Source organism: Pleurodeles waltl, chromosome 9, assembly GCF_031143425.1.
Source record: "Pleurodeles waltl isolate 20211129_DDA chromosome 9, aPleWal1.hap1.20221129, whole genome shotgun sequence".
NCBI classification, from domain to species: domain Eukaryota; kingdom Metazoa; phylum Chordata; class Amphibia; order Caudata; family Salamandridae; genus Pleurodeles; species Pleurodeles waltl.
Window position 1 is genome coordinate 93,564,507 of NC_090448.1, and position 27,125 is coordinate 93,591,631.

Sequence of the window (27,125 nt, forward strand, 5' to 3'; positions counted from 1 at the left end):
AGGCATAGGCAACCCAAACGTTGAGGCCCACAATCGCTTATCACAACCTTTCATGAAAAACTGCTGGATTACTATCATGGGGGCTCACCTTTTGCAAATGTGTGTGGCAAATTAGTCATTTTAAAGCTTATAGGGTATCATTAACATCAGCCAAGACTAGAAACACTCCATCTTTGATAGACGAATACTTGCTTGCAGTGTCAGTGCCTTGACCAATAAAGTGATTCATCCTCTCCTTGACAACTACCTCATGGACTCTGATCATCACAAAAATGTAGTCTAAAGCAGAGTGAAGGGTTTAGGTCAGCCTGCATTGGTCAGTCCTCAGTGGAGGAAAGTGGGGCTGAAAAGTGAAATAGATGGTCCTATGGAGTTGGTGCTCCGGCCTGGTGATACTCCTGATTTGGCAGAGTTACAGAGAAGAAAGCGCTCGGTAACCCTGGGTGGTTTTAGGTGGGAAATTTGTGGTTTGACTCCTACCTGGGCCAGAGTAAGTGAACTAGGCAACTAAAGGCCTTGAAAGCATGATGCCTTCCTCTTAGGCAGGAGGTGGCTGGGACATAAGGAGTTGAAGTGGTCTGAAGCAGAAGTCTTTTGAAGCATAGTCTCCTGCCTACTTCTGGGCTGGTTAGCTCTTCGTTTTGTCCTCCTGCTGTGACCTTTGGATCCTGCTGATAGTGGGCACTGCATAAATCATTTCTCACCTGGCAAAAGTGGGCATAGAAATCAGGCACTGGGAAGGAAATCTTTAAATTATCACTCTGCTCTCCAGTACCCTGTGGCTAGATGAGAAATGGGTGAGGTCAGAGCCTCGAGGTAGAAACCCCCTCAGGCCTGCTATTTTCTGTGCCAATGTAAGCACTGTTGGTGCCACAGGCAAGACCTATCTTGGGGGCCACTGTTTAGAACAGTTGTGACATTTTTACTTATTTCAGTTAATGTAAGCCCCCATGATTGCAAACACTAAACTACAATGTAACCTTTCAGAAATGGGGGCATGCACTAACAGCCGAGGGCTGAAGCGTCTTATTGTGCGCCAGCCAAGAAGTACCAAATTAAAGCTTGAACAAGCATTGATAAAGCCATATCTGTTTGTTTGGATCTAAATATGTTGTCATGCAAAATAGTCTGCATACAATCAGTGCCTATTAAGCTGGTTCTTATCATTGTAGGAAAGACATAGTAAGAGTGACGTGGTGGATGCTTATTAGACCAGTGCATGATAAAACGAATGCTCATAGTGCTTGAGATTGTAGCTTTCATTGCTGAGTAACAGCGAAGAGGAACAAAGTGAGAAGTAGGGTATAGAAAGATAATTTAGGTAATGTGAGCAGTGAAGCAAAGAGAAAGGTCTGTACAGAAAAGAGATGAAGTAGAGTGACAGATGTGGTAGAGAAAGAGAAGAGGGGAGATTTAGACAGAGAAATAATGAGTGTGAGGAAAAGCCTGAGAAGTGAAGTAGAGATCTAAAAAAAAAAAAAAGAGGCAGGGAAGGTATGTTGAAAACTAGCCCAGAGATATATTTGGAAGAGACGAAAAATGCAATAATAGCTTAAAAGAGGGCTAGAGGTAGAGAAAGAGTGTTAGTAATAAACAAGGTAGTGTGTGAGATCTAAAGTAGAGAGAAAGGAAGAAAAGAGTGATGAGGTAGAGAGGGGGGTGAGAAAGGTAGAGAGACGTGAGGCACAGATGGAGTGGTGAGGTATAGATATGGTTGAGAAGGGTCAAGTGGATACAGGAGAGACAGGGCAGCGAGATGTAAAGCACTGAGGTACTGGAAAAGGGGTGCAGTAGAGATGCAGTAGGCAGGAAGAGATGTGGAGGTAGGCACAGGTAGGAGAGAGTGGTTGTGGCAGGTGGGATACAGAGAGGTATTTTAAAGAGAGGCGAGGTAGACATAAATGCAGTAGAAAGGGCTGCAACAGAAATTGAGTGGTAGGTACGCAGAGGTCTAGAGATCAGTGAAGAGAGATGGAAAGAAAAGGGGCGAGGTAGAAGAGCTGGAGTCAAGTAAGGGTAGAAATCTGAGACAAACAAGTGCTGCCTAGAAAGAGAGGTGGGAGTAATAAAAGAGGTAACAATTGTTAGGTTGTCAGAGACTGGGGGATGATAGATCTAGGCAGGGATTTAATGATTGGTGGGCTAGAGGGAAAAGAGGTAAAAAAAGCTAGGTAAAAAGAAAAAGGAAGTATAGAAGTGTGGTTACGCAGGCCAACATGGCGGCTGCATTTTAACAGAGCTCCACAGCCCGCCTTCCATCCGCCCAAATCCTACCTGACCGAGCAGCCCCCAACGGTCTTGGTGGCCGTGGGAACAGCAGGGGTGGCCGGAGGACACAGCTGATCAGACCAACGCGAAGGAGAAAGGAGGCAAAACGGCGAGACGTGCCAGCCCGGGGGGCCCGCTTGGCCTGGCGCTGCGTATGACGCTCCTAGGCCTCGGCGGCTCCTGGAGTGAGGACGATCTTAGCGCTGCTACCCCTAGTCCCTTAGGGTGTGTACAATTGGCGTTTATCACAATCTCATGCATGCAACATAATAAATGATAGGACAACATTTGTGGGTATAATATGTCGCAAGTTTATTATTTACACAGGTTGGGTTAGCTTACGGGCGATCCCAGTGTCGGAGATGAGTTTCTTAAACATTGGCCGACACCCATCCTGAGAAAGCTAGAGCTGTTCCGTCTGGTGTTCTCTGCACCAACGTGCTTAGCATCTTACAGCTCGTTCCTTTATTGTGGTTTACCACTTTATCAATTTTGTCATGCTCCTGACAAGTCAGAGCGAGACCCCGGCCAGTCTCCACAGTTGCTCAGGATTCCAACTGTCCCTTGCGGGATTAAGGAGTGCCGTTGCGACATCCCAGGCCTCGCCGTGAAGGGTCCCAGTAGCCTGAGGAATAGCTTTTGGCTCCAGGAATCACCATCTGGAGGCCTTTTAATCAATTTTAAAGCTTTAGGATCGCCCTGTAACTCCACCAAGCCTCGGGGATGGCATCTCGCGATAACCGAGGCCCCCCCCACCTGTGCTCCTCCCTTACTTGCTAATTACAGGTTGTGGCCGGAGACCTGGCTCCCTGCCACACATCCCCTGGGATCATCTCAGACCAAGTTATTTCCCCGTCTTTCATTCTGGCGGCAATTCTTGCCAGACCCTGGATCAAGGCTTGCCACAGTGGACCTCTCCCACCAGTAGTTAGGTTGTTTCCACCCAGGTGTATTACAAGCATGTCAGGCTTAAACTCTCTCTTCCCCACCAACTGGCCAACTCTAGTCTCCAAATCTCATTCCTGGGGTTCCCATCCAGGTGAGTTTGAGGTTACTGAAACCGGGGTTCCAGCCACCCTCTCTGGCCTGGCGTTCTGCTCTGGCCACCAAGGAGTGGCCCATCACCATACTGTTGCAGCCATATATGGACGAGAAGGAAAGCATTAACACAATTTTCTTGACCTCCGTTACAGCACATGTTATGGCTCAACCATGCTACAATACATTCAACACGTTTAGCGCCATAGCCATGCCCTTCTCTCACCTTGGATGTGTCCGCCATTTCCGCCCTTGGTACCCTGCTTTTGCTATTGCCCACCTCAAGACCCTCCTTATTTGGAACTGCGTTAAGTACTGCCGTCTAGGTGAAGTAATAGGTATCCTGGTTATGAGGGACCCCCTGAGTAGTTCTATCGGGCAACATTGGTGGGGGTCCCCTATTCCTCTCAAGCAAACCCCCCCGCCTTTTTCTTTCTGGTCAGTTTTTGAGCGCTGTAATTTCCGTTCCGCCATGTCCTGCCCTCTCTTGAGATCACCCCCCATCTTAGTGCCCTAACGGAAGTGCCGCCCTTCGCCTTTGCCATTCACTCTAAGGTGCAGAACGCTCCATGGTAAGCCAGGGGAAATTTGACCGAACAACCGCTCCTCGTACTGTGTTACAGCTGGCCGGGAGTGCCCCCCACCAAAGCCCTGAGCGTGACTAGGTCGATGGGAGTCCTTGGTCAGGTGTCTTTCCTTCCTGTCCAGCCCATCCTTTTAGTGCTGCCCTCTAAGAGAAGCCCGCCGTCGGATCTCCCTCTCCCTTCACTTTCAAGAAATGGGCGATCGCCATCGAGTGCCTAGAGACCCAAGCGTGCGATTTCCCATTGTCTTTTTTTAATTTTTTTTATGGCACTACTCAATGGACCCCTCCTGATGGTGGTTGGGCTTCTCCAGCACCCCATGACTGTGTTACTGATGTGAACCTGTCAAAACATGCCTTATGTCTCACTCGGGTAGCAGGGGCCAGCGATAACACTCCCAGCGCCCCTAACCTTTGCTCCACTGTCCCAAACGCCACCACTCGCCATGTTCGGTCTCATCTCCGCATCAATCCACTCTTTATAACCAGCAAACGCTCACCACCCCCCTCAACAGCCCTACCAATACTGGGCGATTCCCTGACTGGCAATTGATGGCCTGCACTATGGTCATGTTGTTCGCCAGAATGTAATCCTCTTGTTGGCTAACCGTTGTGGCCATAGATGGAGAGGGAGGACAATTGGGAACATTTCCTGTAAGATGCTGCTCTTTGTGGGTCCCTGGCTAAACCATACATTGGCCCGTTTCGCCGCACACCACTGGTGGTCAAGTATGACCCCAAAGCCTTCTCTGCCTGAGGCATCGGCGGCGAGCTGAAGCTGCTGCCTGGTGCACCAAGGAGTGCACCACAATAAGGTACCATTGAATTCCTCCAGAACTGGCCGCCACATGCGCAGTTCTTCCTTCAGGCCTGCCTTGAGGCGCACCAAGTGCCGGCATTTCTTTCTCTTCACTGTTGCCCTTGCTAGCCACTTGGCAAATCTTTTGCCTACTGGAATAATCCTCGCTGCGGAGTTGGGCTCGCCTAGGAGGCTCTGAGTTGTGGCTCGCATCGCTTTATCCTTGCTCAGCACCTGCGGATGTCGGCATGCAGCACTGTGACCTTGTCCTCCGGCAATTGGCACCTCCCTTCCTTTCAATCACTCTCCATGCCCAGGTCCCTGAGTCCTTACAGGGGCCAATGGCACCCCCATGACTGACTGAGGTGTTGAAAATGCACTGAGGGTTGCCCTACACTCGCTGGAACAGGCCCCGCCTATGAAGAAGTCATCCAAGTACTGCAGTGAACTCCCCTTTGGGGGGGTGCTTACTCTCAGGGCCCATGCCAAGAAGCATACAAAGGTTTCGACTAATGAACATGACACCACACAACCCATGGGCATGCACTTGCCGTAAAGTCTTGACTCGCCCACTGCATACCTAGGAAGTGAAAGCTACCTAACCTTCACTGAAACCTCCGCACAATAGCTCGCGTACCGTTGTAGTGCACTGTGCTAAGGACTTACCAATAAATGAAATATGCCAACCATGGATGACCAATTACATACACATTTTTGTACAGGAGCACTTGCACTTTTATCGCTGGTTGGCAGTGGTAAAGTGCCCGGAGTAACAAAACAGCCACAACAAAACAGCAACAATCGAGTCCACCCCGCATCAACAAGCTGGAAAACATGGCAAAACATTAAGGGAGACTCCGCCAAGGATGAAAAGTCTAACACCCCCTTTATAAGGGACAGCAAGTGTTCAATCTTTAAATGCTTTGTAAATCTTTGCCGCTAATGGCTCTCCACCTATCACGGACCCTGTCGAATGGTATGTGCAGTAGAACTGTTTTTTTTGGTACTCCCTCGGGCTTTACAATTCTCCTCCACAGACCCTTCCTGCTGCTATAAGAGAGTCAAGTGATACTGCAGTACCACGTCAGATGAAATCTCTGCAAAAGCAGAGATTGCTGTTCCATTGCAACCAAAAGCTCTGGACACTCTTGACTCTCCTACCTTACTACTGCCCGTTTTTGAAGGCCTTTACTAAAGACTGAGCCGTCTAACTTGAATCGGTTCCAGCCTTAATCGGTAAATGCACTGATGCAAAAATACATTCCCATCGATGAATCCACCCTCTATCGGATGCATCAGTGCGAGAGGAATCCTCCAAGGTTCCACCAATCAATGTTGACAATATTGCAGTCATCTCATATATATGTTCAGGAGGGGAGTCCTCCCTTTCCCAATAAACCTTGTCAAATTCTTGGGACAGTCGCCTTAACCATCTCCTCCCCGTCTCTCATTATCATGTCTCTACTTCACCCATGAAATAGCAGTGCCATTGAACGGTTTACGCATTAAGAGTAAAGAAGCACGTCCACCATCCAACTGAAGAAGAAGGGAACCAAGTTTGTTTAGCACGTGAGACAAAAGCTCCCCATCCCTTCCTCTGTTCGCAGGCGTAGATGGACTAACGATATCAGGTCCATCGGCGTCTGACTGCTCCTGATGCATGGAACCAGAACCCACATGCCTTCCGCATACCTAGGTCAGCCTGCTATGGCCCTTTTGCCTGTCTTCTCTACCAGGTTATGGCGCTTTCTCTGGTTCATAAATGGAGGAATCACATTCGCAGGAGGAGATTCACCTGCTCTTCAAAGTCTTGCAGGAATATGACCCGCATCAACGGCAGCAGATGATAGCATATACCACCCTTTACTGTTCTTTTCCCCTACTTTGTCCCAGAAGTGCAGAGGGGAAATAGAAGGACCAAATTATAAATATATATAACTAGAAAGGCCACCCATCCATTGACTCTCTTGCAGAACACCCCCATCATATTTAAAAGTAAATAAACCAATAGAAACGCATGGCTATCGAGCTGCAAGTCTTTAATATAACCAAAGAGGAGCCTAGCTGTATCCAAAGGGGGCGACTCACTCTATTGCCGCTGCTTGCCGTCGCACTCTCCGCTTCCCGCCCCACAAGAACCAACTCAATCGGTTTCATGGGGTGGGGTTGCCTCACAGGTAATGGTAACTTGCGCACTTTCCTGAAACTCACCTTACTGTTCAGCTGCCATCCCCTTTATAGCCTGAGACAACTAAAAGATATACTAGTGATAGACTAAAAGAACAGCAGTCAAAATGTTCCCACCTTTGCGTGGTCAAGGTACCTATAGTCGCCTTGCCGCGATGCTCCTTTCACTGCATGCTGTTGCCCTTTGGCTCGGTTTACGCTGCGTAAATACCATATTCATACATGCATTTGAGGACATTGGTCATCCCCGCGCTTATCTTTCCTATGGCATCAGGGTGGTGCTTTCCCAACGGTGACTGTGAAAGTGCACACTGGCACCCATAGCTACTAACACCCGAAACCCTCGGCTTTCGCTCTTCTGACTATCCCATAGAGTGTCAATGCGTTGTTGTGAAAGGCCGGGCTGATGCCCTGCAACTGTGTCTGTGTTTTCTGCAATCATAATATGAGGTGCGAGACAGAGAAAAGTGTGCTGCTCGACACTACGAAGCACTTTTGCTAACGGTATTGCTGATCTGGCCTGATGCGGCCACGAATGGAAAATGAAAGACTTGCATTTAGCGAGCTTGACCGGGAAGGTATGTGTAAATCGAACTCAGCGAACAACAACCCTATGTGTCTCTATGCGGCTTTCTTTTTGTGTTCTAATAAATATCTCTTATCCCCAGGCACACTTCCTGTCTTACAGGGTGTACCATTACAGAAGAAACAGGAATCAACAGGTTTGAAGGGATGAAAGCAGAGGCTGCTTTAAGATTGAGGGCCTGATTCTAACCTTGGCGGACGGCGGAGGCCGTCCGCCAAGGTTCCGCCGCCGAATGACCGCACCGCGGTCACAAGACCGCGGCGGCCATTCTAACATTTCCTCTGGGCCGGCGGGCGCTCTCCAAAAGAGCGCCCGCCGGCCCAGAGGAAATGCCCCTGCAACGAGGACGCCGGCTCAGAATTGAGCCGGCGTAGTTGCAGGGGTGCGACGGGTGCAGTTGCACCCGTCGCGTATTTCAGTGTCTGCATGGCAGACACTGAAATACTTTGCGGGGCCCCCAGGGGCCCCGCGGCACCCCCTACCTGGAGACCCGCCAGGAACAGGATGGCGGTAGGGGGTTTCAGAATCCCCATGGCTGCAGAGCGCGCTCCGCAGCCATGGAGGATTCCCCCGAGCAGCGGAAAGTCGGCGGGAGACCGCTGACTTTCCGCTTCTGACCGCGGCTGAACCGCCGCGGTCAGAATGCTCGTGGGAGCACCGCCAGCCTGTTGGCGGTGCTCCCGTGGTCGGTGGCCCTGGCGGCCACCGGCCGCCAGGGTCAGAATGACCCCCTGAGTGTAAAGGTGGTCAATCCAATAGAGTGCCGAAGGGATGAGGTTTAATAACTGCGCGTCTGCCGTGGGATGGGCACGCTACGAACCAATGTTGCGCGTGCCCCTGCTACGATGCCCTCACTTCGCCGAGCCCCACGCGGCCCGATACTGGTGCGGCACGCCCGTCCCCAGCACCCATGACCAGGCACCCTCCCTTTCACCGAGCACCACTCGGCGCGATAAAGGCACGGCGCGCCCGCCTCCGCGCCCCTGTCCAGGCACACCTTTTTTTTTTTTTTTTTTTTTTTAAACCACAGTGGTATTTTTTCATTTATTTGGCTATGTAAAAAGGTTGCTACCCTGGGCGAGATTCGAACCCTTGTCTCCACACGTAAGGGTCACCAAAGGCAAGAGACTTCACCACTGAGCTACAGCCCCTCGGTATTGGGTTATGAGTTACAACTACCTCACCTCAGCCATTGCACTCAGAGTTGCCAGCCGCAAGCCACTTCCAATGCCCGTAGGGGGTTAAGCATCGGCGAGATCGAGATTGGCGATCTCACGTCTCCTGCCAGCCCCTTGTGGCCCCGGGTCTCTGGGAGCTCGCTCTCCTTTGCAGGAGATGCCCCGCTGGAGCAGTTGCTGGTTCTTATCTCAGACCTTCCCCACGGTACATGAGTGACAGGGGCACTCTGCATGTGACCTCAGTAATGAGCTTCCTCCGTGGGCACTGAAGGGGCTGGCTGATAAATTTCGCCAAGCACCACTCGGCCCTATACCGGCATCGCCCCACCCCGAGTACTTGTTCCTTTCCGCCTCTTGTGACCCGGTTGTGAATCGAACCTGCGATCATGAGGTTGCCTACGATTCCCGCACTTGGCCGATTCCTTCCACTGAGCCACCATACTCGGCCCTGCGGCATCTGCTGGCTCAGTAGACTGCAGATTAATGCCCACCTTCCATTGGACTGTTTGTTTTCTTTCATGGGTAATAAAAAAAGGGGGGGGGGGGCTCAAGCCCCGGCCCTCCGTGCCTCTGAAAGCCGGTTCTTTAGGATGGGCGCCCGCATCGGAAGCATATTGAACATGCGTTCCGCGGAAATAGAGTGAGATGGTTGGGTGGAGGAGGGGCGACTGCGGAGTTTGCTGATGCGGCCACGAATGGAAGGCCCCGGCGGTTTGACGCATCAAAAGGTGCACAATGGTCTGACCTGCAGTGCGGTCGTGCCCCTTGTGTAACGCAAACTTTTTAAACTAAGCCAAGATGTCCCTCACCCCACATCCCACCGAGAAAGTAGCCTTATTCGTACCAAACCAATTGCGGATAGAGCAACCCTCCCACGCTACCCCCCCAATTACTAGACTAACCTCGTTCTTGACTTGCTTCGTATGCCACAGCCGGGTATCCGCGCCAGCAAAGTTCCCTCAGCTACTTTCTCTGCTCGCCTTTCCCCCAAAGAGGCCCAGCCCTGTGAGGTCACCCCTTAAAAGGACCTCCTGGCCTCACTCCTCCCTCCTCACACCTTGGGGGCCATAAAACGAGAGGTGGACCACCCTCCCTAAGTACAGAGGCTCCTCCTGGCCATTTACCTCCCTAACAGGGGAGCGACGCTAGGGAGCTGTCCCCCCCTATTGTCGCCCTACGTGCGACGTGGCCAGCTACATTCCGGCAGCCCTGTGTCAGCCCCTGGCTTTCGGACTACCAATTGACTAGGAGTGGCCGAAGGAGGGAGAAGAGCTGGCCGCCGAGGAAGGAGAGCGGCATCGAAGGAACGGAGTGTTGGCGGTGCCTGTCTGGCCTTAAGATGGCAGGCGCCGGGTGACGCAGGCGCCGGGTGACGCAGTCACGGGCCTTGGTGGCCTCTTGGCCCAAGGCGCTTTGTGGGAGGCCCAGGGGCTGGCCCGAGTGGTGGCAGAGAGAGAGAGACGCCCTGGGAGAAGGAGGGCGAGAGAAGACAGTGAAGCAGCAGTGGCTTGGAGGTGAGGTGGGGGGGGCAGCTGGAGGGGATGTGAAGGAGTCCTGGACACCGGTCTGTGCCTGGTGGGAGGCCCCCTGCTCCCCCCCCTTTTTTTGTTTAGGTCTGTGGTGCCCATCGGACAGCAGCCTGGTGGGCCTTACATCCTAGTGGATCCTTCCACTTGCTGGGTAAGACGGTGACACAGGGGACCACCGAGACAGTGGCAGAGTGGATGGCTGATTGCGGTCTCTGGGCCGGGCCAGGCGAGGCTTCCTAAAGAAGGCAGGTGAGGGCGGCCGCTGGGACTGCTGTCCTCTCCACCTATGGCCCCAGGGGCCAGTTGGTCTCATCATGGGCTGGAATAGGCCATCGCCACCCACATAGGTCCAGAAAACAATGGATCAATATATGGTCCCCACCCCTGCGTCTGATGGTGCAAACGGAGCGTCTGTTCGTTCCCCTTGGCCTGCAGCATCACAGCTGGACCTTGGTGCCACCCTTAAAGTGGTTCAGGTCTCACAGGAGGCCGTAGAACACAAGGTTGACGAACTCTGCATAGACCTTTCACTGATACAGCAAGAGGAGTCATGGGGAGAGTCTGAGGCTGAAAAGCAAATTTCTAAAACAGAGATGAGGTGGCCGCCCTAAATCGCCAGTTTTCTAAACTTGCATGTTCGATGGCTGAACTACACGAGCGAGCAGAGGATGCTGAGAACCAGGCTAGGTTCAACAATTACCCCATAAGAGCACGGGGTAGGGGCTGGAAGTTTAATTGCCATGCCAGATCCGGGAGCGGGGAGAGATGAACCCCTAAGTATTTGAATACATTTCGCCTTACCAGGATATCTGGGCACAACTCCTCTCCCCCAGCGGCTCCTCGCACCTCTACCAACAGTGACTTCATGGGGTTCTAGTGCAGCCCCGAGGCTTCACCATACAACTTCAGGAGATCAAGACAACGAGGAGCCAAGCTTTGGGGCCACCCCAAAAACACCAAGACATCATCCTCGTATAGGGAAACTGCCTTGGTGGCCAATCCCCCACCTCCAGCCATCAATAAGCAGGTCATAGCAGAGAAGGCAAGCCAGTGGCTCGATGGCTAGGGCAAATAGAGAGGGTAAATAGTAAGGGGGGAAGGGTGAAATGCTGACGTGTCCCCCGCTTGATCAGGAAGGGATCTGATAGAAAAGCATTGACCCGCTCCTGCGCCGAAAGTTTGTGATACAGCAGATGGACCATGTTCCTAAACTTCGGGCAGAAGCCCATTCGCACCAGGACCTCCTCCAGGAATTTCCAAGCCAGGGGACCTGACCCACTGGAATTGATTGCCCCTGAACCCATTGGGTTGCAACACCCTCTTCAAAATGATTGGTCTCCCCCGGTACTTGTATGTCCTGATAAACTTTCCCCATTTGGGGCCCCACACCTGGTTCCGATTCCTCACTTCCAAGCTTACCTCCTTTATATTGGGAGGGGGAGGGGGCAGGGCGCCATCACATGGCCTTTTGCTCCATATGGAAATCTCCCTATGAGGGTGGATTGGTAGTTCCGGACCTATACGTCTATTACGTGGTGGCCCAGTTGGTTCTGGTCAATGAGTGGTTTCCTGGGGGATGGGATGACCCAGCCTATTGCCTGGAGCTCTGCCATCTCAGATTCGAGGGCCTATTGGGATTGCTGTATGGTGGTCCGGTCCCCCAGGAGACCCCTTATTGCACACGGGTGGCAGTGCAGTGTTTTTGGCGGGCAGCCCTGCGGTTGACAGGCTGGGACCGGTGCCTCACCAAGCTGACACACTTGTGGCAGGGCTTCTGGTTGCAGCAAATGTCCCGGTGTTGGAGGGTTTTAGGCAATGGGATGCCATTGGAATTACTTACCTGGGGGATGTTTGCACTGGTGACAGTCTAAAGTCCTTTCAGCAGCTGAAGGAGCATTACGCCCTATCCAACTCCCACTTTTTGCCTTGTGTTGATGCCAACTTTGAAAGTGTGCTGGGACCATGCTACCCAGGCCTCAGCACCAGTGTTCTTTCCCAAAAACTGTACCTTTGTTTACCCAATTGGCACAGTCCCGGCACACAGTTAAGTCCCTTGTAAAAGGTACCCCTGGTACCAAGGGCCCTGTGGCCAGGGAAGGTCCCTAAGGGCTGCAGCATGTATTATGCCACCCTGAGGGACCCTCACTCAGTACATGCACACTGTCTTTTCTCCCCACCAGCACACACAAGTTGCAAGGCAAAGTCGACATGGCACTCCCCTCAGAGTGCCACGCCCACAAACCACTGCCTGTGGCATAGGTAAGTCACTCCTCTAGCAGGTCTTACAGCCCTAAGGCAGGGTGCACTATACCACAGGTGAGGACATAGCTGCATGTGCAATATGCCCCTACAGTGTCTAAGTCAATTCTTAGACATTACAAGTGCAGGGAAGCCATACAAAGTATATGGTCTGGGAGTTTGTCATTATGAACTCCACAGCACTATAATGGCTGCACTGAATACTGGGAAGTTTGGTATCAAACTTCTCAGCACAATAAACCCACACTGATGCCAGTGTGGGATGTATTAGAAAAAGGAATAAGAGAGGGCATCTTACAGATGCGCCCTGTATGTCAGCCAGCCTGCTAGTGTAGGACTGACCGGTCTGTGCCAGTCTGCCACTTCCAGACGAGTTTCTGACCACATGGGGTGAGTGCCTTTGATCACTCTGTGGTCAGAAACAAAGCCTGTCCTGGGTGGAGGTACTTCACACCTCCCCCTGCATGAACTGCAACAGCTGGCGGTGAGCCTGAAAGGCTCAGGCCTCGTGTTACAGTGCCCCAGGGCACTCCAGCTAGTGGAGATGCCCACCCCCCGGACAAGCCCCCTCAGCCAGGACAACATCTAAGGTGTCCATAGCTGAAGTGACCCCCATCCTGGGGAAATCCTCCATCTTGCTTTGGAGGATTAGGACCAATAAGGATAGGAATGTGCCCCCCTTCCCAAAGGAAGTGGGCACAAAGAGGGTGTAGCCACTGTCAAGGCCAGTAGCCATTAGCTACTGCCCTCCAACCCTAAAAACGCCCCTAAATCTTGTATTTAAGGGCTCCCTTTACCAAAAGATTTAGATTCCTGACAACCCCATGAAAAGAAGGACTGCTGAGCTGAAAACCTCGCAGAGAAGAGAAGGAGACAACAACTGACTGGGCCCCAGCCCTAAAGGCCTGTCTCCTGCTTCAAAAAGCTGCAAAAGAAGAAGCTACGCGTTCTACAGGACCAGCGACCACTGAAAAGCCTCCAGGGGACTGCTTGCATCACCGAGGAAAAAACTCCCATGGACAGCGGACCTGTCCAACAAGAACAAAAAGCAACCATCTTTAAAGAGACTCCCACCTCACTCCAGAAGCATGAGTCCAAAACTACTCTGCACCCGACGCCCCTGACCTGTGTCTAAAGGAACCAACCAGCCAGAGAGGACCCCCAGGCGATTCTGACCAAGTGTCCGCCCTGGGCTGACCTCTCCACCCCTCCACGGCGACACCTGCAGAGGCAATCCCGAGGACCCCCCTGACAGCGACTGCCCGGCACAAAGATTTCCCACGCCTGGAGAAGCACTGCACCCACAGCCCCCAGACTCTCGAGAGAGAGAGCGCACCATTGCAGCAAAGACCAGCAGGCAGCCCTCTTCCCTGTCCAGTCAGTGGCTTGCCCAAGAAGCCCCCCGTGCTTTGCCTGCAGCACCTAAGTGACCCCTCATTGAGTTCCATTGGGAACCCGATGCCCTGTTTGCATCCGGCCGCCTGTGCCGCTGAGGGTGTGCATTTCGTGCCTAATTGGGGCCCCCCAGTGCTCCTCTAAACCCCCCTGGTCTGCCCTCTGAAAACGCAGGTACTTGCCTGCAAGCAGACCGGAACCAGAGTACCCCCGTCTCCATAGGCACCCACGTTATTTGGCTCCTGTCTGACCTCTGCACCTAACAAGCCCTGTGTTGCTTTTGTTGGGTGTTTTTGGGTTAACTTGAACCCCCAACGGTGGGCTACCCATGCCCCGGAGACTGAGTCTGCAAGTCGATTACTTACCTCCAAATCTGTATTGTATTTTCTTCCCCCAGGAACAGTTGAAAATTGCAGTGTCCACTTTTAAAATAGCTTTTTGCTATTTTAAAGAAATCTGTATGTATTGTCGATTTGATTCAAAGTACTGAACTTACCTATGCAAAGTACCTTTCATTTAATGTACTCACCTGCAAACTGAGTCTTGTGGTTCTAGAAATAAATTAACAAAAGTTATTTTTTTTTAAATATAAAAACCTATTGGTCTGCAGTTAAGTCATTGAGTGTGTGTTTTCACTTCTTGCTGGTGTGTGTACAACAAATGCCTAACACTACCCTCTGATAAGCCTAACTGCCCGACCACTAGAGCATTAGAATTATCTATCAACCTCTAAGGGGAACCCCTTGGACTCTGTGCACACTATCACTTTGAGATAGTATGTACAGAGCCAACTTCCTACAATCCTGCATTCAAAGATCCTATGGTGGTTCACTACTAGGAAAATTCCTTGATGGTCCAGGCACTTCTAAAAGGGTAGTGCCTCCTAACACAGGATCCACGACTCCACTGCACCCTGTTTGTTGTAGTAGTGCTGTCTCTAAGCACTTGTACCAGCCTCCACTTGATGGATGGAAGAAAGGCTTTCATTGCCAAGCAGATGACCCTAAGCTCCAATATGTGGAAAGAGGGCTGGTACTATACCAGAAGCCTCTGACTTGCACCACTCCTAGATGGCCACCCCAACCTAGAAGTAATGCATCCGTCACCATTGTCAACTGTGGGTGAAGTATGAAGAGGGGTCTGCTGGCCCAATGAAATTCCAGCACGCCACTGCAGATCATTTGCAGATGCTTCTGAAATCTGGATGTGGTTGGAAAGGTCCCCTTGATGTTGGGCTAATAAGACCACAGATCTCTCTGCAGAGCCTGCTTATGCCACATGGCATACTTGAACAGCAGGTTGCAGGAGGCCATCAGTATCAGTAGCCTCGGAGGAAACCTCACTGAAATACAAGGCAGAGACAGAAAGATCAGGATCATAGCCTAAATATCCTGGACTCTCCTTTACGGGTGAAAGGCATGAAACCGGATCGTGTCCAGAATGACTCAGATGAAGGGAAGCATCTGAGAACTGAGGATTCAGGTATGGCTTTGGCACATTCTAAGTGAGCCTCAAAAATGGCAGGAGGGTCACCAGAGTCTGGAGGTGGTTAATAGCTGCCTGGGGCGAGCCCACCTCCAACAGCCAGGCATTTAGGTAGGGGGAAGACTAGCAACTCTGATCTCTGAAGATATGCTGCTACCTCTACCCTCACTTTTGCAAACACAGAGAGGCAATGGTGAGGAGCACAGAGAACTGAAAATGCATCTGTCCCACCACGAATCACAGGTGATGCCCATGGACCTACAGAACAGGTACATGGAAATAGGTATCTTAACGCCACCATTCAGTCTCCAGGCCAAGGGGAGACGAGACCTGGCCAGAGTGAGTATTTTCAATTTGTCCTTCCCATAGGGTACATGTCCAAAATAAGATGAAGGAATTCAATCTTCTTCAATACAAGCAAAATGGTGCAGTGGGCAACACTTAAATCACAGATCTATCACAGCAATGATACCTATTTCACAGTAGGTATGATAGTATATCAATAAATGGGCAATGGGCCCAAAAATATGTCAATAAGATATGTCATCTCAACATCATCATATCAGAGTAGACAAGCAGTGGCAAAGCCAATTGGTCTCTGCAATCTGAGATGTATTGGCGTTAACAACAATACTGTCTTTTACCTTCTATATTCTGATTCTTCCAGTATTGCTATTTGCACCTTAAACATAGAATTGCAGGGTCGTAGATGCAGAAAAGAGGAACAGGGAATCTGTCGGTGCACCAGTTTACCTATTAAGCTCCCTGCCTTAATTGTCACTCACAAGGCATGTAAATATCCCCAACATGCACAAAGATAACACAGAAATCATGCCACATATGGAGGCTAAAAAATAGCTCGCTATACACCTGGGTGACAACAGACCTACTTAATTATGCTATGGTAGTCCTTTCTTTACTCCATTTAAACTGTGCAGTGTGACATCGAAGATGATGTGGATGGAAAGTGGAGTCTTGCCTGATCATTAAATCATTTGGTGTTTCCAGCAAATAAGACAAAATAGACTACATTTCACACAATCCAAAGGTTGATTGAAAGCCTTTCTGATTTCTGGGAACACAGCCAATCTTAAATGAAGAGGTCAGCAGTGATGTTGCTGGAATTTATAAAAAATGTAATCTACTATGTTCTTATTTTGGAAAAATCAGAACTCTTGAGGACACAATTTTTATTTGCTGAATTGTCATTTGTCAACATTTCAAACTATGCTGCAGATGTGTAAATCTGACCTCATTTTCATGGTGGCCTGTTCAAAACAAGCATCAAAGTTGGGAGGGGGTTTTTGGGGGACGGAACAAGAGCCTTTGGGAAACAGCATCTGACATTTCATCTTGGTCTTTGAACGCGCAGCAAATGTGACGAGATAACAAGATTAACAAGGCCTGTTTATAGAAACTGAGCAGAGATAGCTCAAAGGGAGTGAAAACAGGACCAATTGTGTGGATTGCTTTTCAACAATGAAACAAGTACTTCCTAAAACAGATGCTAAAATTGTGACCAGTAGATTGATATAGTCCTTGGTCTCAGCTCTTGGAGAGGGCAAGACACAAAATGGAGAGAAAGGAGAGTGATGACGGAGCCAGCAAATAGGAAGCCTATGGGCGGGCTGAAGACCACAAAGTAACTACAACATGTCTCAAAGAGACAGCACAAGCGCTGTCTAGCCGAGACCTAAAAACAAATCTGTGTGGATTGTACAAGATGTAGTTAAGGTACTCAGTGCAAGAACAAAGAAAGCGTTTTTTTTTTTGCTATATATATATATATATATATATATATATATATATATATATATATATATATATATATATATATATATATATATATATATATATATATATATATACACACACACACACACCAGTCATTTCAGGGATAGTGAAAGGAGCGGCAGAGTGGCCAAAAAGGATAGGGTGTACATACCCCTCCTAGATAATTTCCAGGACCCACCTGTCTAATGTTATGGCTTGCCAACCCGGTAAGAATCATTCGATCATGGCTCAAACCAGTGGTCCACTAATGGCACACTAAGGGGGTTTGGTAGGTGGGGCCACATGGGGGCAGTAGACTGACCAGCGGGCTGTCCCTGACTTCAGGGTCGGTGGGTGCCACAGACCATGTCACAAAATGACTGGGAACACTGCTGAGACTGAAGTGAGTGTCTATATGGGGTGCATCCGCCAAAGCTGACAAAAATCAGGAGGATTGCTGTGGCTGGCCTGCTGAAGCAGTCAGGCTCAGGGAGTGAGCTGTGGTCCTGGTCTGAAGCGCTGCAGAACAGAATCTGCCTTGCCCCAAAGAGGTGAGTCCCATCAAAGGGCATGTCCATAGGAGGAGACTGTACATCATGTGAAAAACCTGCTGAGTGAAAGCAAATGTGGCAAAGAGCAAGAGTAGTGCCAATTGCCTGTCCAGTGGAATCCATTGTATCTAGGCCACAGCAGATTGCGAACTTGGCAACATCACAGCCATCCTGTTTGGACTGGGTCCATATGGGGCACAGGTCTTCTAGTACATGAGGGGATCTCAACTACCAAATCCCAGAGAGCTTGGTAATAATGGCCCAGCAGACAGCTGGCATTGACTGATAAGAGAGCTAAACTAGTAGGTAAACATTCTGTCTTCCCTCAGGACTAGGCTCTTGGACTCTGTAACCGTGGTAGTAGTTGGGGAAAGTGTTATGGTTTGCCTGAGTGGTGGAAGACTGCTTGACCAAGCTCTCAAGAGAAAGGTGGGGAGGAAAAAAGCCAGGGCCTCCAGGGGCAGTTCGGTGGCACCCTGCAATCTGGTAACTGACTGCAGGGGCTACAGCAAGCTTTGGTCCAGGCCCCTGAGGTGGGAGCCTCATTGAAAGGCAGCAGGGGCTCAGAATTGGGTTGATCTGCTGCTGGAGGACTTCTGTCAGAACATTACCCTTGACCTCCAAGGAGGGGAGCCGGAAGTCGAGACCTTTGGCCACTCTCAGCATGACTGTTGCTAAGGACAGACTTTCCTCAGTAGCTGGCCTGGGGTGTGAGACCAGGCCAGATTCAGAAGAGGTGCCAACCCCACTGGCATCCTGGAGGTCATCATACCAGTTTCCTTCAGGGTATGGTTGGCCAATTACACCACCAGCATCAATCATTACCGGAGTGCATTCCAAACAGAGTACTGAGACCTGCTGTGTGGTGTTGGGACACGAAGGGGGCTAGATGAGGAGGGGTACAAATAAACAAGAACTGAACGCAGCCCCGGTCAAGGTCAGAGCAGCGCAGTCTTTGTGTCAGAGAGCACAGTGGGCACTTTGTCCTCTGTGTCAATCGAGTCAGCATCGGTGTCAACATTCTGGGAACTGGCATGGGTCATGGAACTGGCAGCAGTCTCATTATGGGCACCGGAAGAGGCCCAGTGATGGGTGCAGAGGGTGGGACCTTCTGGTGGTATCCCAGATGGAGGGCCTCTCGGCTCCTTGAGGCCCACAGGCGGGGCAGGAGTCAGAAGGGATCCAAAGAGCTGGCTCATGGCCTCAGAGAACTCTTGGATCTGCCTGTGACACAAATTATACTGGAAACTCTGATTGCGCTGGAACAAATTGCGTGATTGGCTCCGACGTCAATCGTCTTCAAGAGCGAGAGGCATGACTACCCCTTGCACTTTCTCCGGTGTATGAGAGCGGCAGGAATGGTCCAAGACCCTGCATAGATTTTTTTAAATGTTTTTTCATCCACTTACCTAAAGATATGGAGCTCAAGAACAAGCAACCTCTGGATTGACTCCTGTAGCTTCTGGACCAGAAATAAAACTGATCTCGACATTGGACGGGTCTTGACAGGGAGTCTTCCGATGCTTGACGATGTATAGCTTTGCCTCACTGTCTTGCATGGCCTTCAAATTCATCCCTGCAGTTACTGAAGGCCTTGTGGTCCAACCAGGGCAACAAAGGCGAACCTGATGGGGATCTGTCAGATATTTTGTTACTACAGTGTCCACGAGGTTTAAACCCTGTAGTTTTGGGAGGTGGCATTTCCCTTGCCAAGAGGTAGCTCCAGATCCACGTATGGTGGTGCAGAAAAAATGAAGTGATGGGAGTGGTGCCTATATAGACTGCATGTCATTTCAGGAGCGTAACAAACAGTAAGGCGCTGCATGGCACCACCTACTGCTGCACAGAGGTACTGCTCAAAAGTTTCCGGATCCAGTCTGATGCCTGGGGAATATGGGGAATATTCAAAAGGTGAGGAATCTGCAGTTAGTAGTATCCATCAGAAATCAAAGCCGACAGCTCACATTACTATGCATTGTAATCCTCTACCTACAGTATCCACCGCAGAGCAGACATTTATGGATTATGGTGCAAGTTCATATACCTATCTCTAAGTCACCCATTCAGGTTAGCTTGAATGCCAAACCTCAGACTTTCTAGGTTCAGGTTTCATGTACCCTGTTAACCGAGCCTACAAACAATTATGAGTGTACAGTAACAAATCTGCACCTTAATTTTGATAGCCAAATAATTTGCACTATTTTGTCATCAAAAAACACCCTGGTCAGACTTCATTTATCACCATGCGTGCATGTCAGACTGGTCCTGTACCTGCACAGAGATAAAAGCATGCAGCAGGTCATTTTTGGCTATAATGAACATGCAATAGACATGCTGATTAGCTGCCTAAACAAAAAAAAACAGGGAATGGCAAAGCCTTTAGTCCTGGTGTGTGCTGCTATTTTTTTTGGCTTTTGCAATGCTTGTTGTATTTTGGGGGCCGGGGAGGTAAAACACTGTTGGGTAAGCTGGGAGTACTGTCCAACATACATATATAAAGAATGGCAAAAATATTTTTTGTTCTCAAAAAGTACATATTGATGGATTAACTAGCACTAAAAGAAAGTACTGTGTGTCCGGATGTGCTCTTTGTAAAAGAGCCAAATGCCACCTCTCGGCCACTAATCAATGACTTAAGTGGGCTGGCCCATTGCTGTATCCTGTATTTGACAGAAGAAATACGTGAATGACAAGAGACCAACTGATGAAGAAGGCTGGCTAAAAAAAACCTCTACGTAAGTATATTTATTTTACAGATATTTAGTAAAATCAGAAGATCTTGGTTAACAGCAGAACTAAAAATGAGTTAAAGGACATTGCTGTACACAACTTTTGAGTGCCAGAGAAGTCGGTTCTAGTCAACACTCTGTGTGAGAGAAATACAGACCTGGCAAATGTACACCTTGGACGAACCTGAAGAGAGGCGGGTAGAATGGCTATGTATTAGCTGTGATACATGCTGATTTCAGCTAAACAAAACATGTATTAGACAGCTCTGACACTGTAGTGCTGGAAAAATTGTTAGAGTGGGGTGCTGCCATCCATGCTACATCACTGAAGTCAAAGTATCATGCATTGAATAAGTGTAGCAAACAAGTGAAGCCCATTCACTCGTTTTAATGATGTAAGGGTGTAATATGTATTCAGTGGGGTTTTGAAGTGCACTGTCACAAATCTATTAAAGCATGTCTGGTAGTGCATACTGCACATTTTCCACTGAAATGACCACAAAATTTGCACTGATGTGCGGTGTTATTGATATACCTATTTTTGATATAATTATATAGCACACAAATGATGATTGGAAATTGGATTTCAGCAAAATGCGTCATTTGCATATCACCAAGTGATTCGATCCTAGTAAACCTTTGTTTCCATATTAATTCAGAATTTAAAAAAGTATATGCTTTATTTGTGCTTTCCTAACTGCTGATAGATTTAGAAACACTTCTACAGTTTATTTACAGGTATTTAAAATTTACAGGTATTTAAATGTTTTGCGTTAGAAAAGAAATGGGAAAACTGACATCCTGGGGCCTTTCCTTTCACACTCCCTGTATCCTAGCTAGATTGCAAGAGAGTTCACTATTTTCTAACTTTGCAGTCAAGAAAAGTAAACCCCAACCTCCATGTTAAAGAACAAGTTACTTACCTTGGGTAACAAATTATCTGGTAGACCTATATCGTAGTTGAAGATCTCTTACCTTAGAATTTCCCCCAGGCGTCAATCCAGATCTTAAGATTTTTCTTGAGCAGTACCCCTATGTGCCACTGGGTAGCTTCGATCGACACGGTCTGTCGTTGGCATCGTGTTCACCGGATAGGATGTCACGGGTCGCATATAGACACCACCCCGGTGCCCTGACGTCTGTTTCTTTTCATGACTTTCCATGCCAGAAGCATGGAGCCATAAAGAACACAGACCCTAGTGTGTCATAACTAGGGCCCTAAAAGGGAAGCCACGCTCCCTAGAAATCAGTTCACAGAGCGGAGAGGATGAGTGGGTCAGTATGGAATATGCAACTAGCATATATCTCTGCCAGATAATTTGTTAACGAAGGTAAGCAACTTCAGATTCCTTGCCATAAATACCCAAGCAATACTACCCCTTTGGACCAGACTGTCCAGTCAGTAATGTTGTGTGCAATGATGCCCACGTTGCTGCCTGGCAGATGTCCAGGACTGGAACTCCGCAATCTAACAGTGGTTGCAGCTGTTACTCTGGTGGAGTGAGCATGCAAACCCTCAGGGGGTTGCTTCTTAGCAAATGCGTAGCACATTTTGATGCAGATAACACATCTGGAGCTGGTTCTCTTCTGCACTGCCTGACCTTTCTTCACACCCACATAACCCACAAAGAGTTTATCATCCACCCGGAACTCTTTGGTACGATCAAGATAGAATTCCAATGCACTTTCTAGGTCCAGGCGGTGGAGTCTCTCCTCTTCCTTAGAAGGATGTGGGAACACAATAAAGTAGGCAGGTTGATGGTTTGGCCTACATGAAAGGGCGTGACCACTTTAGGTAAAAGGGAAGCCCTAGTATGAAGCACCAACCTCAGGAAAGCAGAAATAGCAGACAAGTAACCCATGAGGGTATCCAAAGCTAGAGAAAGAATTATCAAAGGGACCTCTGATAGAGGGGCAGAGAGGGGGGTCAACAGACTTGTCTACACCACAAATTTGTTCCAACAACAGGCGTGTATCATTTTGTTGGAGGGGTGCCTGGCTGCCAAGATAACATTACAGACTGAGCAAAAGGTCAAAAGCTGCCGCTGCTCAATCTCCACCCAGGAGCTCAGAGACTTAACAGGTTCATGTGGAGATCCATCCCCTGCTGCAACAGAAAATCCTCCCGAAGGGGCACGATGATTGGAGGATCAATGGCCAAGCTCAGGAGCCCTGTACACCGTACTGTTTGCGCCCAGTCCGGAGCAACAAGAATGACTTGGGCCCGATCGTTCTCAATCTTTCTCAGAACTCTAGGCAGATGTGGTATTGCTAGAAAGAAAGCCAGAGTTCCCCTCAAGACGAAGTGTTGCTGAGCAAGTGCCGCCTTGGAAACTCCAGCGCACAAAACTACTGACACTGCGTGTTCTCTGCAGAGCTGAAAAGATCTAACAAAGGCTCTCCCTCACTGCTGAAAGAAACCTTGCGCCACCTCTGGATGGAGACGTCATTCATGATCGACCTGGGATTGACGGCTGAGTTTGTCTGCTCTGATGTTCAGAGAGCCTGCCAGATGTTGAACCACCAGGTATATGCCCTGATGTTCCAGCCATGTCCAGAGGCACATAGCCTCCTGACAGAGGTCCACAACCCCACCCCACATGGTTTGTTGCAGTACGACATGGCAGTGGTGTTGTCTGAACACCTGCACCACTTTCTCCTTGAGTGGGGAAAGAATGCTTCCAATGCTAGCCTGATTGCCCTGAGTTCCACAAGATTGATATGGAGCTTGGACTCTGCCAGAGACCAGACGCCTCTGATCTCCACCTCTCCCATATGGCCACCCCATCCCAGGAGCGACGCATTCATCACTACTGTCAGATCTGGTTGGGGAAGGGGGAGAGACCTGCCTCTGACTCAAATGCAGTTCAAAAGCCACCACTGCAGATTTTGTGCAGTTCCTTCCGAGATCTGGACCATGTCGGAAAGATTTCCCTGATGCTGCCCCCCTGGAACTTCAGTTTCCATTGCAGAGCCGGCATAAGCCATCTAGCATGTGTGACCAGTCGGATGCCAGAGGCCATGACGCCCAGGAGCCTCAGAGTAATTCTCACTGGAAGCCAGGATTGAGGCTGAAACATTAGTATGATAGCCCAAATATCCTGGACTCGCCACTCAGGAGGATAGGCCCAAAACTGTGTCTAGAACAGCTCTGACAAAAGGGAGCATCTGAGAGGGAGTCATGTTTGACTGCCAGCAAATGTAGGAGGTCCACCGTAGTATGGAGGTGGCATATGATAGCCAGGGGCAAGCCCACTTTCAATAGCCAGTCATCGGGGTAGGGGAACTCTGAAACCACTAACCTGTGCAGATCAGCTGTGACCACTGCCATTACTTTGGTGGACACCCAAGGAGCGCTGGTAAGGCAAAAGGGGAGCACAGTAAATTACCTACCATAAACCACAAGTAATATCTGTGGGCAGGCAGGTTGGGAATATGGAAATATGCGTCCTCCAAGTCCAACGCTACCATCCAGTCTCCTAGATCCAGGGTAGAGGGGACATGAGCCAGAGTGAGCATTTTGAACTTCTTTTTGAGGAAGAGATTGAGGGACCAGAGGTCTAGGATAGGGATGAGGCCCTTGTCCTTTTTTGGCACCAGAAAATAACGGGAATAACACCGATCTATAGTTGGCACAGGGACCTTCTCTATGGCTCCCTTTGCCAAGAGAGCCATAACCACCTCGTGGAGAAGTGCCAGGTGATCCTTTGTCATCTGATTGTAGGATGGTGGCATGGATGGTGGGTTAGTCTTGAATGGGAGGGAGTAGCCCCTTTGTACTATTTGCAAAACACACCTGTCTGACGTGATTGATTCCATGTGGGGCAGGTGATGGTGAATATTGGTCCCTGATGGGGAAGTGTCTGACTAGGAAGGTTTTGAAGCGGGAGGGGTGGTGGACTGGGTCGACCGCTGGCTCCCTGATCCACAAGGACATTGGATCCCACGTCTCTGGCAACAGAGGCTGGGCAGCATGTGCAACACAGTAGCTGGTGGGAAAAGGATGCAGTTGAGCGCCTTGCCCTCCTCAGCAGACTGAGGGGGGTGAGGGACAGCAGTGATGCCCAAGGACTGAGCCACAGCTGTGAGTCCTTAAAGTGCCAGAGCACCGAGTCTGCTCTATCTCCAAAGAGACCTGTGTCAACGAAGGGCATGTCCATAAACACTGCTGGGACATCCCCTGAAAAGCCAGACGTCCTCAACCAAGCGTGGCACCTCACAGCCACTGTGGATGCAACCTATCAATATCCAGCCCACATCCGATAGTGAATGTAGCTACATGCCTCCCGTCAGCAACAGCTCAGGAAAGAATGGTCCAGGCCTCCTCCAAGACCTGTAGCAGCACCTGCGCAACAGTGCCCCATTAAGTATGGGAGTAAAGGCCCAAAAGGCATGCAGTGTTCACAGACCACAATGCCACACTTGTGGAAGAAAACATTTTTTTTCCAAAATGTTCCAGTTGTATGATTCTCTATCCAGGGGAGCAGAATGGAATGTGCCAGAGGAGGTATAGGCCTGGATAACCAAGCTCTCTGGGGTGGGATCATGGGTTAGAAATTTCTGCACAGGCCTATGGTGGGGCTATTGTCCTGTTTAAAGGAGCCCCTGTGCTTGGTTTGACCAAGTCCTCAGCAGGACATCAGTGAGGACCTCATTGAAGGGCAAAAGGGGTTCTGAAGAAGCATCCCCAGGCAGAAGTACCTCAGTCAGGACGTTGGTCCTGCCGGCCACAGAAGGCAGCTCAAGGTTCAGGACATTAGCCACTTTTCTCTCACCATTAAGTACGAAGCTCCCTCCTTTGCAGCCACAGTAGAGGAGGAAAGCATACGAGCATCCGGGAAAGTATCTAAACCACTGGCTTCACCCAAGTATTGAGCCTAGTCCATGGAGTTATCAAACTGGTATTCCATTGGGTCCAGCCACCCCTCCATAGCCTCACCGTACTGGTAACCGTAAGAATAAGGGTTGGGATCCAACCTGGAGAGCAAGATCCCCTCTGTCTGAGTCGAGCCACGCTGGGCCGGCTCAATGTCAGAATCGGCGATCAGTAATCAGTATGAGATCAACACTGACCTTTTCAGTCGTCGACATCTGCACCGGCATCAGGGAAGGTTGCAGTGACATGGCTGATGCCAATGCGAATCCGGAAACTGATCTCTGGCTGCCCTTTGAAGCCAAAGCTGCAGAACCAGAGGGGGGCCCCTGATAACCCTGCAGGGCCCAAAGGCACTCCCGGCTGGGTCAGACTGCCCAAATATGAAGCGCATGGCCTCACAGAACTCTGAGTTGGGCAGGGACGGCTCCAGCTCCCGAAAACTCAGGGATACGCAGAGCCAACCCAGAAGTAGACTCGGAGGATGGAGGCTTACAGCAACGATGCTCCTTTTCCCATGTCACCTGACTGACGAGGCGAAGTCAAATAAAGTTTGCTCTTAGACTTCTTCTTGTGCATACCTGATCACCCTGAAGATATGGAATGATACAGTGAAGAGTGTGGGCTCCGCGACCGGCTTCAGGACCTTCCTATCGACCAAGACCAGGAGTGACCAGGAGCTGAGCGCTAGGCCGCAAGAAGCTTTAGGGACTGCTCCCTCAAAGTCTTTGGGTTTATGGCCCAGCACACAGGGCACAACCTCATTGGTAGTGATTACACTCCCAACACCAAAAACATATGAGGTGCAGATCCATCATGGACGTCATCTGATGACAGGAGTCGCAAGGCTGGACGCCCGTCTTCCGTGATGACATACTTGATGCAACAGGAGGTCAAAAAAGCTTTGACAAAAGTAAAAAAATAAAAATAAAAAGCCAGTCAAAAAGTGACTGTGGGGTACCTCTTATTCAGATCTGTGTGTAGGCTGGCGTGGAAAGAAAAAACTGACGGCAGCACGCCAGGTGGCAACTTTGTGACCCGCTTCCAACAAGCACGATTCCAACAACTGACATGGAGTCTACCAATGCCACCTGATGGCACGCCAAGGTATTGTTCGAGAAAAATATCCAGATCCAGACTGATGCCTGGGGAAAATTCTAAGGTAAAGACCTGCAACTAAATGCCTCTATCAGATATAGCTGGAGCTTACAGCTGCCTTTGACACATTTGACCATCCCAACCTCATACACACTAGTCTCAAATGTGATTCACTGGAAATGTCCTTCTCCAGTTCTCCTACGTTACCAAACACCACCAGTTTCTTCACACAGAGATCTTAAAAGATTCCCATCTCCTAGAGAGTACTCCAGGATTCCCATACTACCCTTCAACATCAACATGGAGCTGCTTGGTGTTCCACTCGCAGATAACCGCATCAAGATTCACCAGTTTGCTAATGATACACAACTCTACTTTGAAGTCTTCGCTGCTTCAGCCATCCAGCACCTCAAGCAATGCATACACATGCCCAGTGCCTACCTGGAACTCAACCCAACCAAGACTGAAATCCTGTTTTCCAGGAGCAGAAACAAGACAGTACAAATGTGGCTCAATGAAATGAACCTGGACAGCTTTGAACCTAAATATTCACTGAATGCCAAGTAACTTATACTCATCTGTACATCAAACTCATCCTCAAGAACACATTGCCTAATAAAACAGCCTGGTACCAGCTCTCCTCTAAACAAATAAACAGTTTGTTCTAGAACAAGACTTTAGAACTTCTGTACATGTTCTTGCACTCTTATGTTTGAATAAAAGCTCTGTAAAGCCTTGCTTGCACCTCAATGGCATCCTACAAGCCACAGCACGTTTTATTCAGGCCTGAAGAA

The 27,125-nt window shown here is 49.6% G+C and overlaps 1 long non-coding RNA gene across 1 annotated transcript in view; it reads right to left on the reverse strand.

Annotated features, from left to right (window-relative positions):
* Positions 1 to 9,628, reverse strand: part of LOC138258586 (uncharacterized) — a 116,280-nt gene extending 106,652 nt beyond the window's left edge. Inside the window, exon 1 of the long non-coding RNA XR_011198435.1 lies at positions 9,542 to 9,628. This is a non-coding gene — a long non-coding RNA (uncharacterized lncRNA). The remainder of the gene's footprint in view (positions 1 to 9,541) is intronic.
* Positions 9,629 to 27,125: the final 17,497 nt, after the last annotated feature.